We start from the raw sequence: 25525 nt of genomic DNA on the forward strand, positions 1-25525 counted from the left end.
TTTTCTCCCCATTCTGCAACTGCAGCCCATGCATGACTAATCCAGTATAATCCTGCATCAATTGTGAAGACAAGTCAAGGAACAGGAAAGCTTATTGCTACTAGAATATAAAATGTAAGACCAAAATACTTGGCAGAAAGTCTTGTTTATCTCTAGAAAAACATAAATTTGCAAAATAAGTTTTATTGGCAGGTTTTTGTTTCCCATCCCAAACGGTTCACCAAAATGAGGAATAAATTGATATAAAATTTCATTAAATAATTTCTTTAGAAATCCTGCTTCAGACAGACTCACTTTACAGTAGCAGTGTATTCATCTGTGGCTACCAGAGACTACCACAGTTGCTAAGCAACATCTTAGTTTCATCTCAATTTTGATATTTGCCATTTTGGCATATTCACTGGAACCCTACTTATTCTTTAAATAACCTCATCTCATTCCACTCCTTTCAAAACTGTTTTATGAAAGGCAATAAAATAGATTTTTCAGAGGGGAAAAGGGGGTGTGGGAGAAGATTCTTTCTTCCTATGCTTCTCTAAGTATCTATGTGTAGATAAAATATCTTAGAATATTTGCATGGTACAAGAAATAATCACCACAAGTGCCACAGAAATTCCACATTCAGCAATCATCCTGGTTTCTCCACCTAAGTTCAGCAAGGACAGGAAGTAGAGAATTTCATACTAACAGGAATATAAAAAAATTCATACCATATAGCAATTAGCATATTATCTAGATTTATTCTACAATGGAGTAAAATACTACTCTGATACATGAGATTGAACTCCCTCAGTTAAAGAACGTGACACACGATCCCATACATGTTCTTCTATCTTACAAAAAAAAGAACCAATATAAATGACCTTCAGTGACTCTACCAATACACAGACATCAAGCAGCAGATGTCACAGTGGCAGGAAATGAAAAAAGACTGCAAGAATCCACACAGTCAACATATTTCTGTAGATAATATTGCTATGAGGTTACTGATCCTTGAGAGACTGCCCTCACTGTCATCTAATCCAGAAGGGTTTCCTATGCAACAAGACAGCATCTTATGCCCTGGACAGCTACTCTGCACAATTTGCATACAGTTATAAAATTCAAAAGAGGCAACGAGCTTTTCAGAACTCTAGCAAAATAAGCAGCACCACTGCTATGCAGTACCATCTTAAATAGTTTAGTCAATATCCATACACAGAGTCCCATTCTCTCCTGCCTTTATTAAGTAGCACTTAAGCATTAAGAAGTACTCTTCAATTCTTCTTAAAAGGGTTCTGTTACATTAACTAAATACTGTGACATCTCTCTTTGGATTAATTAATGATTGAGGAAGAACGAGAAGAGGACAAAATGCTAATGATTAGGTGTAAACTCTTGTGATGAGAACTGCAAATAGGTATGTTTTTATGAAATACTAAATAAGTGGAATCATGCATGCACTTCAGGCAACAGTTTTTCAAATCATTACCTTAAAATGATCAGGGAAAAAAGCAAATGCTTAATAATCCATTTGAAATAGGAGATGACAAACCTAATGTTACACAGAAGTCTCAAAGATGTAGAGTAAAAAACCAATTATCTAAAAGCAACCCACCTATTGGACTTTCTCATCTTGCACTATGAATCTTAATAAAAGGGAGTAAATTAGCAAGTGCTGTATCACTTTAGCTGCTAAGTACTATTTATTTTTTGTGTTGTGGGATGACCAAATGTCAACAGCTATATCTGTAGCAAAATCCAAGTAGAAAGAATGTGAAGTATTTTCTGTGAATTACAGCTTGGTGTTAATATTACAAAGGAATGTGGACTTCTAAACATAAGAAACTGAAATTAAAATCTGTAGTCTGAAGGCATTTCTTTTCCATAACAATGGAAGAATTAATCTTTGTGTTTCCTCAGCTTCTCAGTCTAAGATCCTTGAAGAAGAAAGCAGGAAAAAGATATGCGAGGTGTTCTTTGTCTACAGCAGTCAGCAAGTTCTCATGTTAGGTTTCTTAGAGGACACAAAAGCAAAATAAAAAGGAAGATTGAAGACATGATCCATGTAGTCAATAAAGACATTTGTCTTTTAGATTAAGCAGCTACAGGCCTCAAATGAGATCAACTTACACTTCCTAAAGTATTTCTTATGTCTGTTTATTAATGACCTCAGTGAGGCCTGCTATTATGCAAGATGCACAAGTAATTCTGGAAGGCATTCCCAGGTTTAAACTTCACATCAAGGATGACAGGCTTTACATTTTTTTCCTGATGAATTCTTTCAAAGCCACTATAAGCCCCAATTTGCAGTTACTCAATACCATCACCTCTGCAGGGTTGCTGGCAGCAATTGTGTGGACTGAAGTCAACGTTTTGTTCATGCTGACTAGTGACATCATACACACCAACTCACTGAACTTATGAAATGCACATAGATATACGATCTGTGTAGGACATCAGAAAAACCAGGCCTAGAGCCACCTCCAACTCCAGTGTTGCATTCCTAAGGGGAAAGGATGGAAGTGATCAAAAGCAGAACACGTTTCTTCCAGTAATGAGGTCCTTGTTTTGCTTGCTAATGCAAATTTTCAAAAATAAAACAATATTATAAATTCATGAAGCATTGATAGTCTGCACGGAATATCAAACTAGGATTCACAGTATAATATAATACCAAAAAAAGGAGCTGCAAGTTTACCTCCACCAATACACTACTTGACAATGATTTTGCCAGAACAGTATGTAAAAAGTTTTTGAGCCAAAAAACAGTAGCCAGGCTGTAGTGATACTGTCCAATGCATTCATGAGTTGGTAGTACTTGGTCTGCAAAAGACAACTTCTTCAGTGAAGAGCTCAAAGCAGTTCCACAAAAAAAAAAAAAAAAAAAAACTTTTTATTTTGCTGATTTATGAGGTGGAAAAGCAGCTGATGAAGCAACAATCCAGTAATACCATTTCAGAAACACATAAGTACATAAAAATTTATACAGCTATTTTGGACTGCTTGCCTTCCCAAATTTTTTAAAAATCACATGGAGAAAAATGCATCTGCACAGTTACTCAGGGTGACCATTTACAAGAAACTTCATTTTTCTTGCCTGGAAGTTTCCCAAATGCGACCCAGGATTAGATGTCAGAAGCAGACAGTAAGAATTACACTTAAAAATGCCTCAATTGATAAAATATATAAAAGACACAAAGGAAAGTATATTTAATTTTGACCATTTAAGGTTTGCTTGTAAGTCAACATCCAGAAAGATTCTGCCCAGAAACCTGTAACATCAAAAGGAACACCTGTCCACAGTCTGTCTCTTGCCTGGTGACCCAGCAAAGCCAACATGCTTGCTTGATTCCTGCAAAGGACAGGCTGCAGTTTCACCTCATCCAAAAATTCAAAGGCTAGATTTCTCTTTGAATGAGTGAAGAATCATTATACATCCTTTCTTCATGTGCTGGCACATAGCATAGCTGAACTGTTTCCTGATAACTTTTCAGACTAACTACAAACTGTCCTGATGAATTGGTCTGCATGACCACCTCTCCCAGGCTTGCATTTGCAACCATAAGACTGTTTTATTTACATAGCCCCAAGGTGAGTATGACCAGGTCATAATAATTTTTGTGCTTTTTGCCAGGACTCCTCCTAATTTTTCAGCATTGTAAAATGCTAATGAAGACAACAGGACTGCAACCTGTTTTGAGGCATAATTCACATCATCAGCATTTAGTAACATCCAGGAATATAACTTTATAAATAAGATGACTTCTTTTTCTCTGTATGCTATAGAATCTCAGACTCCCCACGTTATCTATTTTGGGCTTTACATATCTACTTTGTCTGTGTGATCACCACTTACTTCCAGGACAGAGTGTCCTGTCAAGCAAATGTGTTTTATGCTGGATGGTCTATAGATGTAGAAATCTGATTTTAGTGTGCAAAGGCAACACATACAATTTAATAAATCTAATAAATGGTGTTTGGGTCTCACTAAATTATCCTGATGACTCTGTAAGAGTCAATCTTTCCATCCTCTAAGTTAAAAAATAACTATTTCACAATACCAATCATAAACTCTACTTGGAGCACGATTGCTACCCTCCACCATTCAAAAGCTTTAAAATCAATTTAATGTTTTATCGATACAGGATTTGGGGACGGGAAGCTGTTATTTAAGGAGTATCAACGAGTCAGTCCATTAAAGATACTGGGTATTTACACCAAGGAATTTTGTTCTAAAACAAATTAATTAGGATATCCTTTTTATAATAGTTTTTCAGCAATTAAATAATTGATTGAAATAATATTCTTTTGCACTGATCGAAATAACAGTTTTTCGCATTTACTGACACACTGTTAATCCTCCATAATTTTTCTCCAGACCTTTTAAAAAAGTCTTCAGGGTCTTCCACAGTACCAACTTTATACTGAGTTACTGGGAGGGATGTCTCAGAATTCTCAGCCAATTATTTTAAAACTTCTGGATTCAGATTATAAAGACCTCCTTATAACCTTTGCTAAGAAATATCTATCATGGAATCTTTAGTATCTTCCTTGTAACTTCAGTGCTTCAAAAATATAGGTTGTCTACATAATCTTGTAATATAATCTCACTTTCATAAAAATAATTCTAAAGTAACACCAAAATATTTACTGTGATATATTTTTTTTCTTTCACTATGATTTTGTTATCATCATCACCTACATTACTGTTAGAATTCTCAATTCTTAACAAATATCACATTTGTTATTGTTTGCTTTACCACTCATGGTTTTCCTCCCAGGAACATTTTATTTTAATCAGTTTTCTACTTTTTTCATGCCCCACTCAATGCCATTTCTCCTCTACCATACTAACACACTTCACAGAAAAGAGGGAGGGACCCTAAACAGTTTCCTTCATATAGCAGTGAAAGCAAGATTGGTTCTAACAGAATTTGACATTTATGGAAAACTTTATAGGCGTTAAAGGTTTCTAGTGTAATTTAATGTGGGGAAATGTACCATACACTTGTGTTTGTAATCTCTCTCACACATGCCCATTTTTTACTTTTTGCAGTCTGGACATGCATATAAGCAGACAAGCAAAATTCTGTCCATATAAAATCTTAAGTTAGCACAAAAAAGCTATCCAAGGTTTCGAAGTGTATGAGTTGTCTACAAACTGCAACTCATTTGGCCCATACTGTAGGCATGCAGCATTTTTCTCTGCCATATGAATGGGAAAGTTTACCTTTCTCTATTACCATTAATTCCTCCCCTCTGCAATATCAACCAGTTCTGGTTCTCCTTCCTAGTATATTTACCCTATTGGCCTTAATTCCCAGGTTATTTCAGAATGCCTCCAATACTGTTAATATCTATCACTACCATTTTAACCTGTAATTATTTATCTGCTTACTTTGTTCTTCGACCTCTTCAGTTTCATTCTCTTCAATTAATCTTATTTTTCCTTCAACCAAAATGGGCCTTTCTACTTCCAGTTCCACATCCCTGTCTGGAGCTGATGTCTGCCTTTAAGTGGCCATGTTTTGTTGGCTTGCTAATGCATCTCCAATTATCTCTTTTCTCTAGGTCAGTGACCATCCTTTCAAATAATTTTCTCCTACCATCTCTCCTTTCCAGTCTTCCACGCTGTCATTACTTCAACTTATAACATAGAAACAACATAAATGTATTTGTGCAGAACCAGCACGTCTGCCCCATGCAGCCATTTCATGCACTACATGCATAACCACAATAGAGCATATTATGTAATTAACAACACTTCAATTCTGCTAAAATTTCCTGCTTTAAGGCAAGGTTATTGTCCTCTCAGGGGGAGAGATCATAAGAACACCCTATTCTAAGGTAGTTCCCTTCTTACAAAAATCAGCTTTTTTAAATGTACATATAGGCATTTACAAAAGTATATATAGTAAAAGATTCATGGACAACAGTTCAGTATCTAATTGCTTTAACAGCTTTGTAATCTCAACAGAAGAAAATTCAAATTACAACCAGGATGACAATGATCCTTCATAACACCACGAAGCCGAAGTACAATTGGTGGATTCAACTTTGTCAACTCTGCACCCCCTCCAGGGTAAGCTCTCACTATTGCTAAGCCTCCGTGTGCATCAACCAGTGTCACTATAGAGACAAAAATAACACACTAGCAAAACAGTAGAGGTTGGAATCAAACAAAAGCAGTAACATTACCAACAAAAACTACATGTTGAAATTTTGAATATTTTTTAACTACTTAATTTTACTGAAGTAAATAGTCTACAAAAAATTCTAGGTAACATTTCCCCTAAAAACAGCAGCCCCAATATAATTACAACCAGAACAAATGACTTTTGGGTTTCCCAGAAAATGCCACTTGCATTGAAATTTAATTCCTGGCATTGTGCCAAGTGAGGGGGTGGGACCTAAATGAAAAATTAACTTCCAAGTTCACTAAAACATGAATGCAGAAAATGAGTTGATTCTCTTACCTGGTGAGAAGATGGCACGTGCAAAATGAGCTTCCTTCTCTGAGTAAGCCACTGACATGCAGCTCATTTGCATAAGTATTATGAGCTACAAGTAGACTTCCAGGTCGGCCATCTTGATCCTAAGACCTTGTTTTGTTTACACAGCAGCATGAGTACTGGTTTTCAGCCAGCCTGAGCTATGCTGTTACACCTCTCAGCTAGTAGCCTACATCTGTTCGTTAAAGCCTGCTGGAATTCCTACTTCTCCACATAGTAGCTGACTGCGTCAGAGTGCCCCTGCAGCTCACTGAGCATGCCACAGCCTCTAAGGAAACTGTTGCAACTGCAAGTGCCTCCAGTTGTACTCTTTGTACTGCCTTCTGTGCTGCCAACTATGAGTGCTGCAGCAACTATGTGCAGTGAAGTACCTCCCACACACCACACTGTAGTACCAACAGGCACAGATTTATTACAGCACAGCACAAGACAGCACACTGAAAAAACCCAAGAAAGCTGAAATTCCCTTAGTATTTTCACTTACTAGCAATCTAATTACACCTGGATTCCTTTGTACATCTTTTCACATTCATCAGTGCTGCTTTTTCTGTCAAGAAACCAGAGTGCTCCAGCAGCCCGTGTGAAGGAGAATCCATGACACATGTTCGCTGCTGCCGACAGGGAGCCAGACTGCAGTTACAGCTAGCTGGCGCCAGTAAAATTTACATAAAGGGGCCTGATTTCAAGCCTAAATTGGAGCATGATATTGCTGAGCAAAGCCTTGCCCCTCCCAACGGGTTCTAGAATATACCTTTCTAGGTATTTGCTTATTAATAATCCATATCCGTGTCAGAAATCAAGTACTGCTCTCATTGTTCATATAAATAAAATTTGACAATAGTGACTGCAAAATAAATTGCAGCCTGTTTCAACCAGGATGCTATACACACACTGCTCACAGTCATTGTGAAACAGAAATAACACCAGAAAAATTACACTGCACTCAGCAACTAGGTATTCTTAACCTAGTATTTCCAGTATTTTGCAAATTTCCAACAAGAAATAAATATTAGCTCCAAGTAAGACAAATTCATTTTTAACCTAATACTGACAAGTAACATGTCTGGCCATTTAATTTGTTGTCTCTATTTCACATTTAACTTTTCTTAATTAGTTAGATGTAGGAGGGAAAGAAAAAAAATCTCTCAATTATAATTATTTTTTCAAGTACCTCTAAGGTAGAGTAACAGGTAGCAGCAGAAGCTTGGATTTCAGCCTCACTTTGACTTTTAATACTTAATTTTAAAATTCTTACCTTTTTTCTTCCAGTCAAAGCTCAATTAAAATAGAAGAATAGGTTACATTTGACAAAAATGTGTTCTAAAAGTCACTGTAATTTTTTTTGGGAAAGAAAAAAGAGGCTAGACTTTAAGAGTAAGAGTGTGTGTGTGTAAAGGATTAATTCACCATAGCTCTTCCCTCTTCACCTGCTGCCTTGCAAGAACTCTTAGGGTATGAAAGAACCACTGCAAATAGGTACACTATTATACCAGTTACAAACGTAAATTTATCCTAAATAAAATCAAGTTTGGCTACCTAGACATTTAGGCAGCTGTACAGGCAGCTGTAATAGCAGCCTAGCACCACTTAGTGAAAAAGCAAAGTAATGGAGACAGGAATGCTTATTAATCTGAACATGGCAGAGCATCTCAGGACCACAAGAGCCTATTTACAGCCCTGGTCTCTTCTAGTTCCCTGCACTGTTCTTCTTTAGGATGCCAACAGTGTCAAAGCTATATCTGCTGCAAGCATAATTTGTTCATTATGGCTGGTTCTAGGTTATTTGAGCACAATATGCAATACAATAACACAATATGCAATCTGTAATGTCAAAAAGATACTGTTTTTGTATCTGAAAATATTTAGCAATGTAAAGTACTCCTAACTTGTTAAAATTTTTCCTCACCTTTTGCATCCAAAACACCAGAGTCATTTGTAAGGGAAAGCTAATAATTTTTTCCAGAATGCCTATCACATTAAAGTGACAATCAGTAACATCTCTTTAATGTTACCTATATATTTGGATTTGCCTTACTTTCAGACTGATCTGTGTATGCTAGCGCATCTAAGCCCATGCAAAATACATCTTTCAGTGATTCTGTGGTCATTTGCAGAATGAATCACCGGATTAACAGCTTCTGAGCTTAAAAAGAAAGGGCACCAGTGCTGCTTTAAAAACCAAAAAATTAAACCCCTTGTATTTCCCAAATATAGCCATAGTCCTACCCTCCCCCCAGTTCTATTGCGTTATGCACGAATACCTGAATAACACTACGGTTCTTAACATATTAAAACACATACTGTAAAAATTAGAGCCTTGGAGCATTTTCTGTTCCAGGCTCCAGTCCGCTATGGGAAATCCATGCCTGAACTTGCCGGCAGCTCCCGCGGGCGAGCGCTGCATCTGCAGTCTGCGGGAAGCACCACCCCGCTTCCAGAACGTTCGGGCAGAGTCACCCGCACCCCTGGCTGCGCCTTCCTCCCTCTCACACCCTCCCTGGTTATGACAAAGCTCCGTTTCAAACACAAAACGTTTTCACAGAGAGGAGGAGCCATTGATCTGGGAGTTTGAAACGCACCGACTCGCGACTCGGTTGCGCAGGGCAGAGGGGCTGAGCCCCTGAGCAGCGGCAGCCTCTGTCTGCTGCACACAGGGCTGGCAACCGACCCCAAATAATGTACCGGGACCCTTCAGCAGCCTCCCAAGTACTGGGTTTAGGCAGCGTTTTTTTCTTTCCAGCTTGGGCTTCCCCCCCTCCCCCCTCCCCTCGGGCGGGGGTGGGGGGGGAAGCATGGTTTGTTTTGTAGTTTGTTTTGTTTTTACTAGGTGACTCTGAGACAACAAATCATGATATACTTAATCATAATACTCCGGTGACTGGCGCTACAGAAAAAGCCAAAACGTCTGCCTGCCTTCAGCACGTTTTGCCCATGTCGGTGGAAACGCCCAAAAGCTATTATATTCTCAGAGCCAGCTGTCTTCCTTCAACATGCAAACGACTTCCTACTTCCTCACGAGAAGTAACCTTAAACAGCAGATGTTGCAGTCAAAAGTAGTAAGACCAGCTGTGTTCAAAAGAACTACTATTAACTGCATGGGTTCAATAGGTAATAATCAAAGACAACATCTTCAAATATCGGTTTGGTTCTCTCAAAATAGGTAGAAAAAAAAACTTACACAAAATTATTTCCCCAATCCAGACCATTTTAAATATTGTCGCATTTAATTGACAAAGTTTGTCTAAAATAAAAAGGAAAAATAAACATAAATCCAACCATTATGAAATCTATCACTAGTACCTTGACCTAAAAAACCCAAACCAAACCAAAACACCAACAAATCTTAAACAAACAAAAAAACACCCACCACAGAGCAAATGAAAATGAAAGGCCCTGAGTCTTTTGACACTAGTCCAAGACATTCCCTTCCCCGATTTTTCTTCTTTAAACCAGAACAGATCAAATTACTATTCACTAAATAGTCAGCTAAAAGTTTAGTAATTCGCAGAATTTTCTCACATTAGTGTTTGAAAGACACAGAAAATGATGTACATTTCTGAAGCAGAAAACTGTCAATCAAACTATTATCTTAGCTGCTGTGGTTTATTTGAAGATATTTTACAGCAGAAGGCTGTATCAGCAGAAAGAACAGGAAGAGCAGGAAATGGGGGAGGGAGGACTGAAAATAATTCTATCTGCTTTTCTGCTGTAGATAAGAGGTGAGAAAGTGTCTAAACCAGGTAAGTTCCAGGCTGTAACAGTCTAATATGTTGCACTCCCTTTCTTCTAGAAATAGAAAATCCTCAGTATGATGATTCTCATCAACTTCAAAACTCCTACATTTTGCTCACTTAAATTTACATGCAGAATTTTGTTATTTACTAAACAGCTGACTGATCTCAATCTGAAAATCAAGATGATGGAAGACAGTAAATAATGCGGCTTATTCATAATTCCTTCAAAGACAGTACATGCTTAAAAAGTCTACTAAATTTTACAGCTAAATAATAAAGATCCAATTCAACTGTTTAATAGCAGTTGTAACATGAGTAAGTATTTAACATTACAGACAGTTTTAAGAACTTGGTAACCATTTACTTCCACCTAAAGAACCGAACAAGTCAGCTGTTTTAAAGTGATTGCCATATACTAAACAGTACTGAATTCATTCAGCAGTCTGTTCCAGTCCATTGCAAATCCTGCCTGAAATCATTTGCTCCCAAATTTCTATCAAAATAGAAGATGCAGCTGTGCAAATCAAGACAATTCAGAACTTAAAGGAGAATCATAAAAAATAATCAAGCCATGTTAGAATGGTTCCAAGCAACTGTGATTTAGTAGTGAAATACTATCAAAATAAGTTAGTGTATAAATGAAAAAATAAAGTTGTTACAGGGAAACTCCTCTTTTTAAGTACAGCCTTTGCAAATAAAATGCAAGAAAAGGGAATACATTTTTTCAGAGTAAACTACTGGTTTTCTTTTGGAAATGGTATTTCTCTTGGGAAAAAAAAAAAAAAAATCAAGTACATTTGAGACTACTACCCTAATAGAAATTCATCTAACTCCTGATAGGTAACCTTGAAGGATAGACTACCAGCAGTACAAAGCTATTTTTTCTAGAATACACAGACACAACTATACTGACCTCAGTCTGACAACACATCTTGCATTAAGACTGTATAGCAATCAATTCAGCTGAAGCCATTACTTCATTACACACATCTATTTCTAATTCAAAGCATGAACATCTAATTTAGGTATTTAATAAAGGTGGTGGGGGGAGGGGGGTGTTTTAGCATCCACTCAAGTACCCTGTTTCTTTGACTTTTGGTGGTTTTCATTTTCTTTTTGATTAGTAAGAAAGACCCAAACTATTAGCACCATGGGAGTGAAGAGAGAAGAGATTATCCTTTCAGCTACTAGTACAATCATAAAAAAAGCATTACAATGTACTTGGATTTCTGAAAATGGGAACGTACACCATATGCAAAACCTACCATACTTTTAGCATTCTAACACCTACTTTAGGAAAGAAAAAAGAAAACCAACCAACAAAACCCCAAACCAAACCACACGAGCCATGCAGTTAATGGAACAAAACACTACAGCTCCCTGCTGGGCCAGTCACATTCGGTACAGCACTTCCAAAAATGGATCCGTGTTCAAAATGGCCTGTTAAAAAGCAAAGAAAAACAAAAACCAAAGGGAACGGGAAACACAGGGACAAGAATTTTTCTCTGAGCTCTGGCAACCACTCCATACATTTTCTGCAAAATGGGAATATGCTTACTCAGCTCACAGAAAAAAAAAAACACGGGCAAAAAAAAATTCCCTAAAAGGACTATATAAAAGACATGGTCTGAAAATACTGTGTTTTATTCAAATGTAATACATATGAAAAACACTCTAATGATTGTCTAAAATACTCTACTTTTCAGGCTTCCATTAAAGCACAGTTTAACAGAGACATCTTAACAAAACAAAGAGCACTGGGCAATATTTATATGCCTGCCGTTCTTTTTAAAAAGCCCAACCAATCATAAACCTAACTCCCAAAAACCAACAAACCACCACAGGATGTGCATGGTAAAGTATGTTTTAGATATAAAATTTCATCCCCTTCAGAGATTATGAAGGAGAAGTTTGGTCATCTCAAAGAATGAAATGTTTCTGCTTCCTGTGAACAATATAAGTTACAAACATCTGCAAATAATGAACAATAACTGACTAAACACAGGAATGTCAGTAATCATTTATAAAACTGGGGTAAGGATAACTCAGTATTTTGCAGAAAACCAGAAAGATTATTGTTGCGCTGCATTATTAATTTACATTCATTAGATGAGTTAAATGTGTGGTGTAAATTGTCAAATTTTATCAAAATAAATTTGTTTAATTAGGATTTGTGATTTGAATTTTCAGACATTTCAAAGGACTCAAATGTTCCCAGGATCTTAACTATCTTACCCAATCAAAAGAAGGCACTATGAACCAAAATCTGCTGTTAATCAAATTCACCAAAGTTCCACTAGCGATAAAAAAACTACCTACCTACTTGTTATCACCTCTAATCACATACTTGCATTTCTTATCCTAAAGCAGAAAAATTCTATGACCAATTACTTAAAAAATTATTGTTAACTGAAGTCACTAAATCATCTCACCTTAAAAATTCTGGATTTTATTGACTTTATTTCTTTTTATCAAATGAACAGAATAAACATGGATAAACAACATCTCCTGAGAATCTGACATGCAAAGTCTGCACAGAACATTCAGTGTCTTTATAAACACCGTGTTGCCATTAACTGTGTAACATAATACATGAAAAAAGATATTTAATACTAATTTAACCACTAAGTGCTTTGTTAGAGATTATACTGAAAGCACCAAATTAACGTGCAGAAATTCTGAGGAAGGACTAAACTTGTCAGCATTTAGACTAGCTTTCACAGCCCTAGCACTAAATTCAGCTTCAGCCAGGAAAATACTGTGAGCCACCAAGCTCATCTGCTGCTCCTGATATTTCTGGAGAACTTCAAGAAGCTTCCTGTTTACTTACTCTGGGTTTAACCTATGTGCAGCTTAGAGAACCCATGAAGACCTGAACTAGGTATAAGACACAGAACAAGGAAATTATATAGTCATGAACAAAAATGCCTTTTTTCTTCGCTTCTGTTGTCCAACTCCCCAGTGAAAAAAGTTGAGCATTACTTTTCTCCAACTTTCATCTCCCTGGAAACAGTACCTTCTAATGACTTTTAGGGATGACAGCTAGGTCACCATCCAGTACCAACAGCAAAATACATGAGGCCTGTGAAACCACTAACACTTTAAAACTCAGATTTCAATTAATTTATACAAAAAAAAGAACAAACTTCAAAACTTCCATCTTCTCATTTGTAGTAATTCCATAAAATTGGTAGTCTTATTCTGGAGTAGCGAATAAGTGCTACCTACAGAACAGTTAACATTTATAAAATCACTGTTCTTCTAATGTATTCATACAGGCATTGTAATCATCTACCACTGGAAAAGTTATACATTGAAAACATGATAAATCTAATTGCTTGGTTTCAAAAATGTAATGAAGTTCGTAAAGTGTTTATTTCATTTTTCAGTAAAAGTATGCAGAAAGCATTCGAGAAAGGGACAGCACAGAATGAGTGCTCTTCTGGCCTGCTAAGAAGGTAAGCCAAAGTAAAATAATTGCTTTAGCAAGACAAATATGATATTTGACCTGTCCCATCCAATCTATCCTGTAACTGAGACAAGATAAAAGTCTGTGAATTAATTCAGTGTGAAAGCAAAGAGAAAACCAAAAAAGCACAAATCAAAAAAAAATCCCAAATACCAACAAACAAAAAAAACCCCTGAAAACTGAACTCTAAAAATCAAACCACTAACAAATCAGCAAAACCCCAAAACCCACTACAATTGACCAAAAAAAAAAAAAAAAAAAAACCAAAAGACAACAGCATTGCAATGTATTTTATATAGCTTAGAATTAATTTTAACTATGCCTAACCAAGGTTTTAAATTGCTTCACAGCAGAGTAGAGCTGGTGCTCACCTCTAAGGTCCGGAGCACATGATGATAACAGCTCTGTTCATTTGCACCCAGTCAAGCTACATTGCTACACTGAAGAGCACTTTTTCAGCCATTCTGAAACTGCTCTCTCAGCTGTACTGAAAATAAGACTTAAGATGGCTGCAGCGTTCACTCAAGCCAATCAGTGAGAAGTCAGCAGGAGGTAAAACATTTACACAGCAAAGCATCTCTGTCTTTACCACACTGCAACACACTGCAGAGGTGGAAGGGGCGGGTACCTGCAAGCAGAGGAGTGGTTTCTTTGACAGGCAGGAAGTGGTTAATGCACAGCTGCAGCACTGCAGCTTCCTTAGCACCACTGGTGAAGGGAAAATCAAAATAAACCAAAAACGAACAAGAGGCAGCCCTTCTAGGCCGGTGATCCAGGATTTGTGTCACATGCTTCAAATCTCTCACAACTGCAAGGCAGTTCAGAATTCATGAATTCATGTCACATATTAACAGTCACGGATACAGAGCCGGATCACACACAGAGCTGACAAACATTAGGGAACAGTTTTCAAGAGCAGGCTCACTTCAATGCTTCTTAAAAAAAAAATAAATAAAAACCAAAACAACCAATTTAAGAAGTTAATCTACAGCTTTGTACTGCTCCATCTACTTCAAAATAGTCTGTAACATTAGTTGACAAATAAAAATTTTACTTGGGGAGGAAAAAGGATGTCCACTTTATAGGAAAACTAGCAAAAACCCCAAGAACATTCCAGAATTTCAATACTTAGAGAAACCAAGTATCTAACTCTTTATGACTGCAACGCAGCTTGTTGTCTAAGTTTTTCAAAGAAGGGCTGTATCTGGAATCACTTAAGGAATTTTGATGGAATCTCGTAACAGAGGAGTTCCTGAAGAACTGGTTTGAGAACCTATGGTGGGGACAATGGGGTTGTTAACCTAAGACACAAGTTTACCACAAAATTAAATCCAATACAGGTTTCACTCTACTATCTGTTTATGGTAATGAAAATAATAATATTAATTATAATAATATAATAAATAATAACCAATCACGCACTCTCATAGAGGCAACACTGGATCAGTTCTGGAGGAAGCTCCTCTATATCTGCCTCACTTCTGCATAATCCAAATTTATCTACTTCACAACAAAATACTTGCAAGAGTCCATGGGGCAATTCCAAAGAAAATCAGAGTTGAACTACACCTAGCCTTTTAACAAAAAATAATCTTTGTGATCCAAAATTAGCCCAACATAGTAAGCCACTCCCCCCTAAAAAGTAGAACAACATGCCCTCCAACCGCTCCAATTATGAAAAGGTCTAGACTTATGTAACTGTGCATGTCTGTTGCTAGCTGTAGCTAGTTATTTCAGGATTGATTAATCATGCCAGCAGTAGTTGTCTGATGCACTCATCAGCACTACAGCCAGGATTTCTAACTTAAAAAAATGGTGAAACGCACTATTTGGCTTTTCTTTTTGACCTTGTATTACCATGATCTGCAGTACAAGAAAGGGCACATGCCACATATGACACAGCTCCACTGATAGTACGGTACAGATTTAGAAAACTAAATGAAAATATACTTGAAGTTCAAAAAACGTATTTCTCAAAAAACACTCATGAACATTGGAGAACAAATTCATTACAGCTAATTTGAAACAATCCATTACAATGAAGTTTTCCTTTACCAACACCTTGTATTAAAGTAAAAATCAGGTCTACAACCAAATCAAAAGATAAATTTTGTATTATCTAATTATATACCCCATGTTGCTTACTCTGAGCACCATATATACTACACCATTAGCTTGTGCAAATTTACAATAACTTGTAAGATTCCAAAATTTAAACTTAAATATTCCATTTGTATAACAAATATACATATACTTTGATTTCCCCAGTGACAATGTTTTTAATAGAATTCTGTGTTCAGTATGTCTACAAAATATGTACATCAAAATGTTAATTCTAATGTCAAGTTTCGCAATTTCAAGAATATCATCAAAACCATAGGGACATTCTAACACAGAATCCAAAAGTTGCACTTGTACAACACTGCGTTTTATGTAACGCTGAGTCTTGGAGCTTGACATATGGATGACAATGATTTAAATAGGTTTGAACAGGCAAAACCAACAAGTTTGCAAAAAAATTTCACAGAATGCTTTCCCTGAGCCACAGAAAACAGAATCCATGTCACAGTCCTGTTGCTACAAATGTCTTGCTTTGTCAGAAAGCTTCAAGAACATGCAGAGGCCGTAATACATTAATACAGACACATGGACGCAAAATATCTTTCGGAATAGTAAAGAAATCACATGCGTTAATTAACTTCAATGTCTAGTTCAATAGACCTCCATTAACACACAAAAGTGTGTTTAAAATAAAACCCGTTGTTTAAATAAACATAGACTTATGAATGGATTAAGTCCTCTGAAACTGGTTTATTAGCCCTGGAAATGTTAGACTGCATGCACACTAATGTGTAATTCTATACTAGCACGGGACTACAGTTTTTTCATTGCTACCTAGCAGGGCATTTATACAGCCTCTCTAGTCAAAATCCCAAGAAAATAAAGTACACTCTCTAGTCAAAATCCCAAGAAAATAAAGCACTTTTGTAAGACTAGAGAATGGAAGTTAAGTTTAACATGTTACAATAAGAACACCAAACAACCTTTAATCCTGGCCTCTTTTGATAACGTGCCAAAACATTCCAATATCATCTCAGTAAGTTCAATTACTAGAGCCATAAATTAAAGCAAGACTTCCATTTTCCCAATTTCTCATGGACATCAAACAAGAACCGCAACATAGAGCCACAGTTCATACCAGGGCTCCTTCCTGAAGGATCAAGGGCAGGCAGAAATTTCTGTCCATTCAGGCAAGATTTTAAGCATTTAAACATAACAAGTGCAGGAGAGAACAACCGAAGCATGAATACTTTCTTTTGCTCAAATTAGATGCGTAGAAATCACTTAGCTATGTCTCATCCACAAGTCCCTGTGTCCAAACCACATCCTATCCACTTTTCCAATTTACTCTCTTCCATTATTGATCTTTTTGTTGTGTGGGGTTTTATATGTTAGTTAACATTAAGTAGAAAAAACAGTTCTTACATTGATGAAATCAAGGAGAAACTACTATTTGTACACAATTCAACTGTCGTCTCTAAATACTATCTACTGAAATCCCTTTTTATTCCTATTTTCACAAAGGCCAGTACACTGATTTCAAGAAACATCTTGGCTCTCACTTGGGACATCACATATAAACACTAGCTAAACTGCTGGGGGAAAGAAAAAGCTCATAATCACGAGACAAACAGCACTGAAGTTCAGAAAAGCAAAAGTCTGCACAACATTTAAGGACACTTCATTATTCCAAGCTTCTTGATGGTAGGACCAAAGAGGGAAATTTTCAGCGCATTGACTGAAGTCAGCAAGCATTTATATTAATGTGTTTAACGTATGCCTGAAAGAAACAAAAAACTTGAATGCAACTTCTTTTAAAAAAAATCTTATGGAAAGTGCAGCACGTTGGAAGCAAAGCTAGAAGAAAGATGGCAGCTTTTGGATTGTTTGGTTGGCATTTTTCTTTTGACAGAGGAGAAGGGATGCATTTTTGTTCAGGAAATTGTTCGGGGTTTTTTTACCATAGCATTTTTTGACACTACCATGAAATTGAAGATAATGCTTGAGACAACACAAAATGACAGTTGTTAAAATAATCTGTGTGTTTATTTTGTCTCCCATATCCATAGCCATATATTTAATGAAATCTATGCGTTGACTATGGGAGTTTACTTGAAAGCATTTTCAGAAACCATACCTAGAAAAAGGAGAAGATTTTTCCTGTATTACAAAAATTCATGTTACCCACAACAAAAGTACCTCTATTAGTTGAGCTAAATATTTCTGAAAACACATTTTAAAAAAGGACTTTGCACCCAGCCACCTAATTCCCTAAATTCTCAAATGATTTGATGTTGGTTCATGAAAGAAGTGCTAGTAATTCCTACATATAGTTCTTAAATTATTTGTAACAAGCATAGCTCAAAATATAACAAAAGGCATAGTTTACTTTCCAAAACAAAAGTTTTCCCAGAGAAACATAGAAGGTATTTATACAACATACATACATTTACACAACGTCGTGAATTCTTCCACTACAATGGGATGCAAACTGACCTACAACTGAAAATCAGGCAGTTATTTAGCAGGGTATAGTTAGTACCATGCTCTCAGCTACACCTGCAAGGGAGTCTTTACTTTCAGAAAAAAAACCTGAAAGATGGGGGGGGAGGGATGGAAAAGGGAGGGCAGACTTGCTGTTGAATATACAGGGAATTAAAAAAATATACACCAGCAGTGCTAAGCAAGATAAGGAGCGAGGAATGGAACTAGGGAATCCATGTTTCTTACAGATTGTAAATATTGTCTTGCTGTTTTTCACTCAGGTTATCACTGGTGCCTTACTACACCAAGCAAGTGAACAGTGGAAACTGGTCTATGTACTGACTGACAGCAAGTTATCCCCCCAGAACACCATATAATTTCAAACCTCCCTCACTACCAACAGTGGTAGCTTCTCCTCACTCCAGCAAATTTTTTCACAAGATTTGCAGGTATTAACTATAATAATCGTTAATTATTAATAATCACATTTGATGCTGACTATGCTTTATATTTACTGAAAACGAACAACTTTTCCAAGAACTACTAAGAACAATTGTCAATCAATGCTCACATAAAACTGGGCTACTGTGCTAAAGATGAACAGGTTTCTTTTAAAAATATTAGGGCTGTTGCACAATTTGAAATTGCAGTTTTTCTTCTTAACCAGAAAAATAACCTTGTTGGATACTTAAAAATTCTTCTAGCAGAATTTTTAAGTGTCATTTTAATAACGTTATCCACACAAATTTTTTGAAGTTTTATCCAAGCCTGAAACTTATGCCTGCATGCAAAGGTGAAGCTGCATGTAAGCACAGCCTCTGGTATTGGTACAGGCTGGGGTTGATAAACAGCTGGTGAACAGCCTTGCTGAGAAGGTCTTGGGGGGGTGCAGGTGGATCAGGGCTGGACATAACCCAGCAATGTGCACTTGCAGCCCAGAAAGCCAATTCTATCCTGGGCTGCATCCAGAGCAGCATGGACAGCACAGTGAGGAAAGGGATGTTGCCCCTCTGCTCTGCTGAAACCCCACCTGCACTGCTCTGGAGCCCTCAGCACAAGAAGGACATGAACCACTCAGTGCAAAGCTGGGCAACCAAGATGATTAGAGAGATGGATCACCTCTCCCAAGAAAAAATGCTGACAGAACTGGGGTTGTTCAGTACGGAAAAGGAAAGGCTCTGTAGATAACTTAAGGGACCTTCCAGTGCTTGTAAAAGGAGTACAAAAGAGCTGGAAAGAAACTTTTTACAAGGTCATGTAGTTATAGAATAAAAAGTAATGGATTCAAACTGAAAACCAGTAGGTTTAGATTAGATGTTAAGAAAGAAATCCTTTTGTGTGAGAGCGGTGAGGCACTGTACTGTGAGGCGATTAAATTGGGAATGCTTCACCTATGTTAAGTTTTTGAGGTCAGGCTGGATGGGGCTCTGAGCAACCAGGTCTAGTGGAAGGTCTCCCTGCACATTGCAGGGCAGCTGGGAGCAGATGAATTTTAAGGTCCCTTGCAACCCAAATCATTCTATGATTATGATTTATTGTGCACCTACAGCATTTTGGCTTTTTTATTGTTATGTAATACAACACAAGATGAAACCATGAAATACAAAACTATGTAAAAGTCACATGCAACTGAGAAATCTACTTTCAACTTTGGTATGCTTTTTGGCCTACATATATTTCCAAAAAAACAGTCAAGGAAGAACAGTGCTAAGAACTAGAGTATTCATTAAAACCAGAATATGCAGTTTAAGACAAAAAAAAAAAAACAAAACAAAACCAACTCTCCACACTAACAAAACAGACTCTCCTTTCTGAATCACGCTTCCATTGTTCACCACAGTAAAAAAATAACACATTTTAAAAATACAGTATTTAGATAATGAATATTAATACTTTGTATCTACAGTCAGTGACACTCTCTTAGTCTAATACGTAGACTGATAGTGTACTTCAGTTAAATGCTCTCAAAACTTACACGCTGTACATATGAAATCAAGAATTTGACTACCACTACTATAAAAATACAAAAAAAAATTAGAAAAAGCTGAACATGAATGAAAAATGAAAATCATCTAAAAACGCTACCAATAATACACAAAAGCTTTTCAGGCTAATAAAAACTAAGATTCTCACAATGCCATGTGAAATTATTCTCTCAACAGGATAATCAGAAGTCAAAAGTAGACACAAACTATGTTCCACATACTCCTAACCCAAGCATTCAAAATATTTTAAGTTACTTTCCTTGGCATCATCCAGTAGGCTTTAGTATCTAAACCAAGGCCAAAGTAGAGAAACTTTGAAATTAGGTATTACACAATCCATATCTAAACCGTATTTACTGATTAAAACAATCTACAGCTGACTTGACAAGAAAAATATGATTATAGAAATCACTTTAACTTTCTTTTAATGAACTGCCAAAACAAACAAACAAAACAACAACAAAAAAAAGAACTTGACACACAACAACCCTAGCTTACTCCCATCCTGTATTTACTTGAGTCACTGCTGCTTGATAAACAGCTTCTTACAGCACAGTGGAACTAGAAAAACTTTTTCATGCAGAACACATAGCACAGTGAGTAGAACTAAAACACCAGGACTTCAAATATACATCATGAAAACAGCATTTATGCTGACCAGTTTACAAACTCCCACTTATTTTATGTGAATAGGTCAATTCCTCAGAGTAATGTCAGGTACTAGAGAAAACCAAGGAGACCAATGAGTGATGTTCTCCACAAATAACATTAGATTTCATTGCATTTAAGAGCAGCATTAAATAAAAAACACCAAGGAGGGGAAAAAAAATCCCAGCTCCCCATACTCAAATATCTTAACAGTTTTGTAACTTACAACTTATTTTCTTCATTTATTACCTCTTATGAAAACTGCAATGAACACGTCATTGCCATAACTCGCAAATTAAAATTCATCACGTAAAGATGGAACTAACCCCTAATACAAAAAACCCCATCAGGAGTAGAATAAATACGAAAGAAGAAAAGCACTAACATGCAAACTATTGAGGAAGGACATACCGGTTTAAAGAATCTTTTGGCCTTACTGCTTATATCCCATAAATGAACTTCACATTTTTGCCACACGTATTGTTTCTGACAATTAAGCTGAAATAAACCTAATGAATACTTACATCGTTAAAACATCTAAATAGTAAGAAATTATTTTTTTTTACTTTACTTTGAAAACAAAATACAGTATTTGGCTTAGTCAGATCCATTTCATGGTGAAAATATTTCTAGTTAGTAACAAGAAACACACGCAAATAGAAGGAAAATGAAAATCGAGTTACTAACAGCATATCAGTACTTTAGAATTCACTGAACATGTAAAACATTTTTGTTTGCACCGAATTCAGTAAAATCAGTATTTAAACTTTATTAACTAATAACTTTCATTAAGCTGTTCAGGCTCTTGCTTGGCTGGAAAAATCACCTTCCATGATGGTAGGAAAGCATATGCTTATGTGTTTTACGTCCCCACAGGAGGGATTACCAAAGGAGCTTTTATAGAGAAATTCACATGCTAGAGTCAATGTTGGTTTTGTAAGTTTTTGAAATGAGTACAATAAGACAAGCTACAGCTTATGAAGGTACAGGAAACGTGGCAAAAAAGATGTATCTAGTAGAATCAGCATCTCCTTGAAAACAGACTTCAAATGGGGTAGAAGTTAAATGGCTTCACAAAAAAGTCATCAAAATATCAATTTAAATTGATGCATACAGTTATTGTTCAATCATTTTACAAATGAACGGTGCTGTGATTAGTTTTAAGTCTACACAACATCCAAAGCACTTTCAGTAAATTACTTCATAGAACAAAATACAACACTGTTCCATATTATCACAGAAAGCATCAGCTCAGCACTGCTACAGTTGGTAGAAAGGTTGCAGCTGATAAAAATACGGTTTACTTCAAGAAATATACTAAGTTCTCCAAACTAAAAATGCAACAAGAATCCAAAATTGTTAATATAATGCTCCCTTACACACACATAAAAATTTAACTTGGTAGTTCTGGAGCATATAAAATAATGACTGCTATATGTCAAAAATAACTAGTGGGTGCAGTTACGACAATTCATAAAATGCATAAATCCTCATGAAATTGTTAACAAATATATTTTACAGTTGGCCTAACAACAATCATTAGCCCCATTTCATAGATCTGAAACTGAGAGATTACCTACCCAAGATCACGTATCAAACAGCAGTGGTTTTTGTGTTTGGTTTCTTCTCTTCCAAGAAATTCTTAGTATCTGCAGCAACACTCTCCTTCATACCTTCCTGTAGGACTGCAAAAACCAGCACCTAATTAGAACACCACTTATTTTTTATATTGATAGCTGATGAGTGTACAGATTTCATATTTATTCATTCCACATTTAAGCAGAGATTACGAACATTCTTCACTTTTCTGCTTTTAAAAATACGAACGTAAGTATTATGAACTGTAACAAGCGCAAGCATGTATTTTAACTTGCAAAAGAGAGACAAATAGTATGCTTGTAAAATATTCTCATCTTGCAGAAATAAGTTCTAAAAAACCTAGTTATAATAATGCTGCATTTTTTGTATAGTTTGGAATATTAAGCAAACATACCCATTAACATGCTCTTACTTCCACTGGTTAGCATAGCAAATATCTAGAGGTGTAAGTGATGTTTTTCTGTGACTGAAGCCTGCATTTTTAAGCTCACTGACTGCTTCCTAGAATAGCAGAGCTGTTCACCCCTTTATTTTAAGCAGGTACTTTTCCATCAACGTTTCCATCCAACTTTTCTGCTAAGTCTACCTAGTCATGTGATGCTACTTAGAATGATTTCAAGATTACTGTTAAGTAATAAAATATCTTACTATCAGCATTTCCACTGAATATCTGCCAACGACTGCAAAATCCAGAAAGATGGATTTGCTAAAAGAAAAAACTACTCCAGGGCAGAGCAACACCAGGCCTCAGAATTAAAGAAAAAAGCACTTAACTGGGAGAAGTTTGGATTTTTAAAACATTTAACCTTAAGGATGAGAAGAGGTTCGAATGTACGTTCTTTACTTAGCACATGGCTTAAACTCTTTTGCCATGTTTTGATGTGGGCGGCCATGACACCTCAAGGAGCCGCTTGGGCCTTGTTTACTGGTGACACCACACGAGTAAGCACAACTCGACCTTCTCTGTTCCCATACAGAAACTGTTTGGTTTCCAAGGAACAAGCATATCCATAAAGTACAAAAATTGTGCCCTGTTGTCTGCCAGTGTAAAAACACCACCAATACTTTCCCCACGTTGCGTCCACAGTCCATGCGCTGCGATGTCCGACGCCCGCCATGCCGGTGAGGCCCTTCCCGGCGGCGCCCAGCACCAACCACCCAGGCCAGGCCAGCCCATTTCCGGCAGGGAGCGAGGAAACGCTCTCGAAGCGCCCGACGCGCCCCTGTCCCACCCAAACACGCGCCCTCACCTCGCCTCGCCTCGCCCAGGCCGCGTGAGGCGGGGCGCGCCCATGCGGGTGCCCGCTGCTCCCGGTACGCGCCCCCGTCAGACCTACCTGTGCCCGCGCCGCCACCGCCGCCGCCAACGCGCGAAAGCAACGGGGACGCGCACGCGCGCCACCGCCGCTGCACTGGAGCCGGGTCACGTGCTCCCATGCATGCGCGTGTACAGCGCTGCAGCTTTCCGGCGCATGCGCGCTGTTGCTGCAGCCGCTGCAGCCGCCGCCGCTGCAGCCGCCGCCGCCGCCGCCGCGCGGAGCAGCGAGCACGGCCGCCGCTGTGCCGTGCCGTGCCCAGCCCGCCCGACCCCCGCGCCCCGAGCGCGCCCTGCCGTACCTGCGCCCTCGCGTCCGCGGCAGCCCCCGCCCGAGCAGCCGCCGCCGCCGCTGCTGCCGCCGCCGCCGCCGCTGTGGATTCAAACTCGCAACGCGCCCCGGGCACAAACACCACCTCCCCCAGTCGCACACGCCGGGCCGCTATGCAAATGAACCCCGTGTCTCCTCCCCTCCCTCAGTTTGCCCCGCCCCCCCGTGGGCACAGGGGCCGGCAGTGGGGCACTGCTCCGGAACCGGCCAATCGCAGGGCCGGCCATCTTGGTGGCATGCAAATAAGCCTCCGTGATATTTAAATGAGCAGTGGCCCCGCCCCTTGGTGCGCAGCCGTGCAAGGGTAGACGCATTAAGCGCCGGGGCGCGCTGCGGCCGCTGCCGCTAGCGGGCGCTGTGGAGCACCGAAGGGCGGTGCCGGGAGCAGCCGGCCCAACCCCCCCTCCTTCCTTCCTCCCTTCCCTCTCGCAGCTTCCCACCACAGGACTGCGGACTATGTGGCCCTGCAGCCTCTGTGACACCTTCAAAAGCCCGCCTGCAGTCCGCCAGGCGGCTTTATCAGTGACCTGCAATGCTCGCTGCTCGTCCATTATCACACCTCATGTCCCGCCTCTGGGCTAGGGCTGTGCCTGACCAAAGCCCAAGAGGTTTGGAGTTGTTTGATAATGCGCATTGAGGTTCAAGAGTGCCAAGAAACCTAAGGGTGCCTGTTGGCTCTGCTTTTAGGTGAAGCTGAAGCACATGGGTTAACCTGGATGAGCTTCAGGTCAAAACGACAATTTCCCCATCCACCCTCCATTTCTGCCTCTGGCAAGGGGGAGAAAAACACACGGCCTGCTTTGACATGAGCTAGCACATTGTGTTCTTTGAACAGCCAAAGGCAGAACTGAGCAGCAGGTGGTCTGTGCCAGGAGGCATGGGTCAGGTCTAGGAGAGAGACCCATGGCTGTGCCCATAGAAGAGCATGTGTAGACTTCCCAGCGGAAGTACCAGTCACCTACTAAGCTGGTAGTGGAGAATCATGTTCTTTCTCTGTTGAGGCAAAGAAAGGTCACATTCTTCCTGAACTGAAGGTGTGAAAAACATAACTTTATTTGTTTTCTTGGAAATTAAGCTAAATATAGATAAAACTAATGTCTGTCATATATGGGCCAGGCTGGGCAAAGGTTTCTCTGTGCACATATGTTGTGAAACAGTATCTGCGACACAGCCCTTGTAAGAGTCTTGTCAGGTGTGCTTGGTGGATGGGCTAAGGAAACTTTCCTGTGTGACTGTCCAGAAACCACTCTGGCAGTCACACTCGCACCACCAAAGCTGGGACTGAAGCTGCTTCACACTCGCGGCTCCAGCAACTGATGGGTAATCCCCTTGACTCCCTACCCTCCCCACACTCTCACAGTCAGACCACGTTTCCTTACTGGTTTGACCCCAAGCTTCCCATAGC

At 38.5% G+C, this 25525-nt stretch overlaps 1 protein-coding gene across 7 annotated transcripts in view; it reads right to left on the reverse strand.

Moving 5' to 3' along the window:
* ATF7IP (activating transcription factor 7 interacting protein) overlaps window positions 1-24243 on the reverse strand; it is an 82043-nt gene extending 57800 nt beyond the window's left edge. For 5 of the 7 annotated variants that reach the window (XM_058806024.1, XM_058806023.1, XM_058806022.1 and 2 more), the window contains exons 1-2: window positions 24092-24243; window positions 22456-22560 (exon numbers count right to left, since the gene is read on the reverse strand). The gene's annotated coding sequence lies outside the window, so the exon portion shown is untranslated. Of the gene's footprint in view, window positions 1-22455; window positions 22561-23811; window positions 23837-24091 lie in introns of those variants that run through there. The other 2 variants (XM_058806020.1, XM_058806019.1) reach the window with 2 other exon arrangements.
* Between the last annotated feature and the right edge of the window lie 1282 nt (window positions 24244-25525).

The sequence above is a fragment of the Ammospiza caudacuta genome, chromosome 5 (assembly GCF_027887145.1).
Source record: "Ammospiza caudacuta isolate bAmmCau1 chromosome 5, bAmmCau1.pri, whole genome shotgun sequence".
NCBI classification, from domain to species: domain Eukaryota; kingdom Metazoa; phylum Chordata; class Aves; order Passeriformes; family Passerellidae; genus Ammospiza; species Ammospiza caudacuta.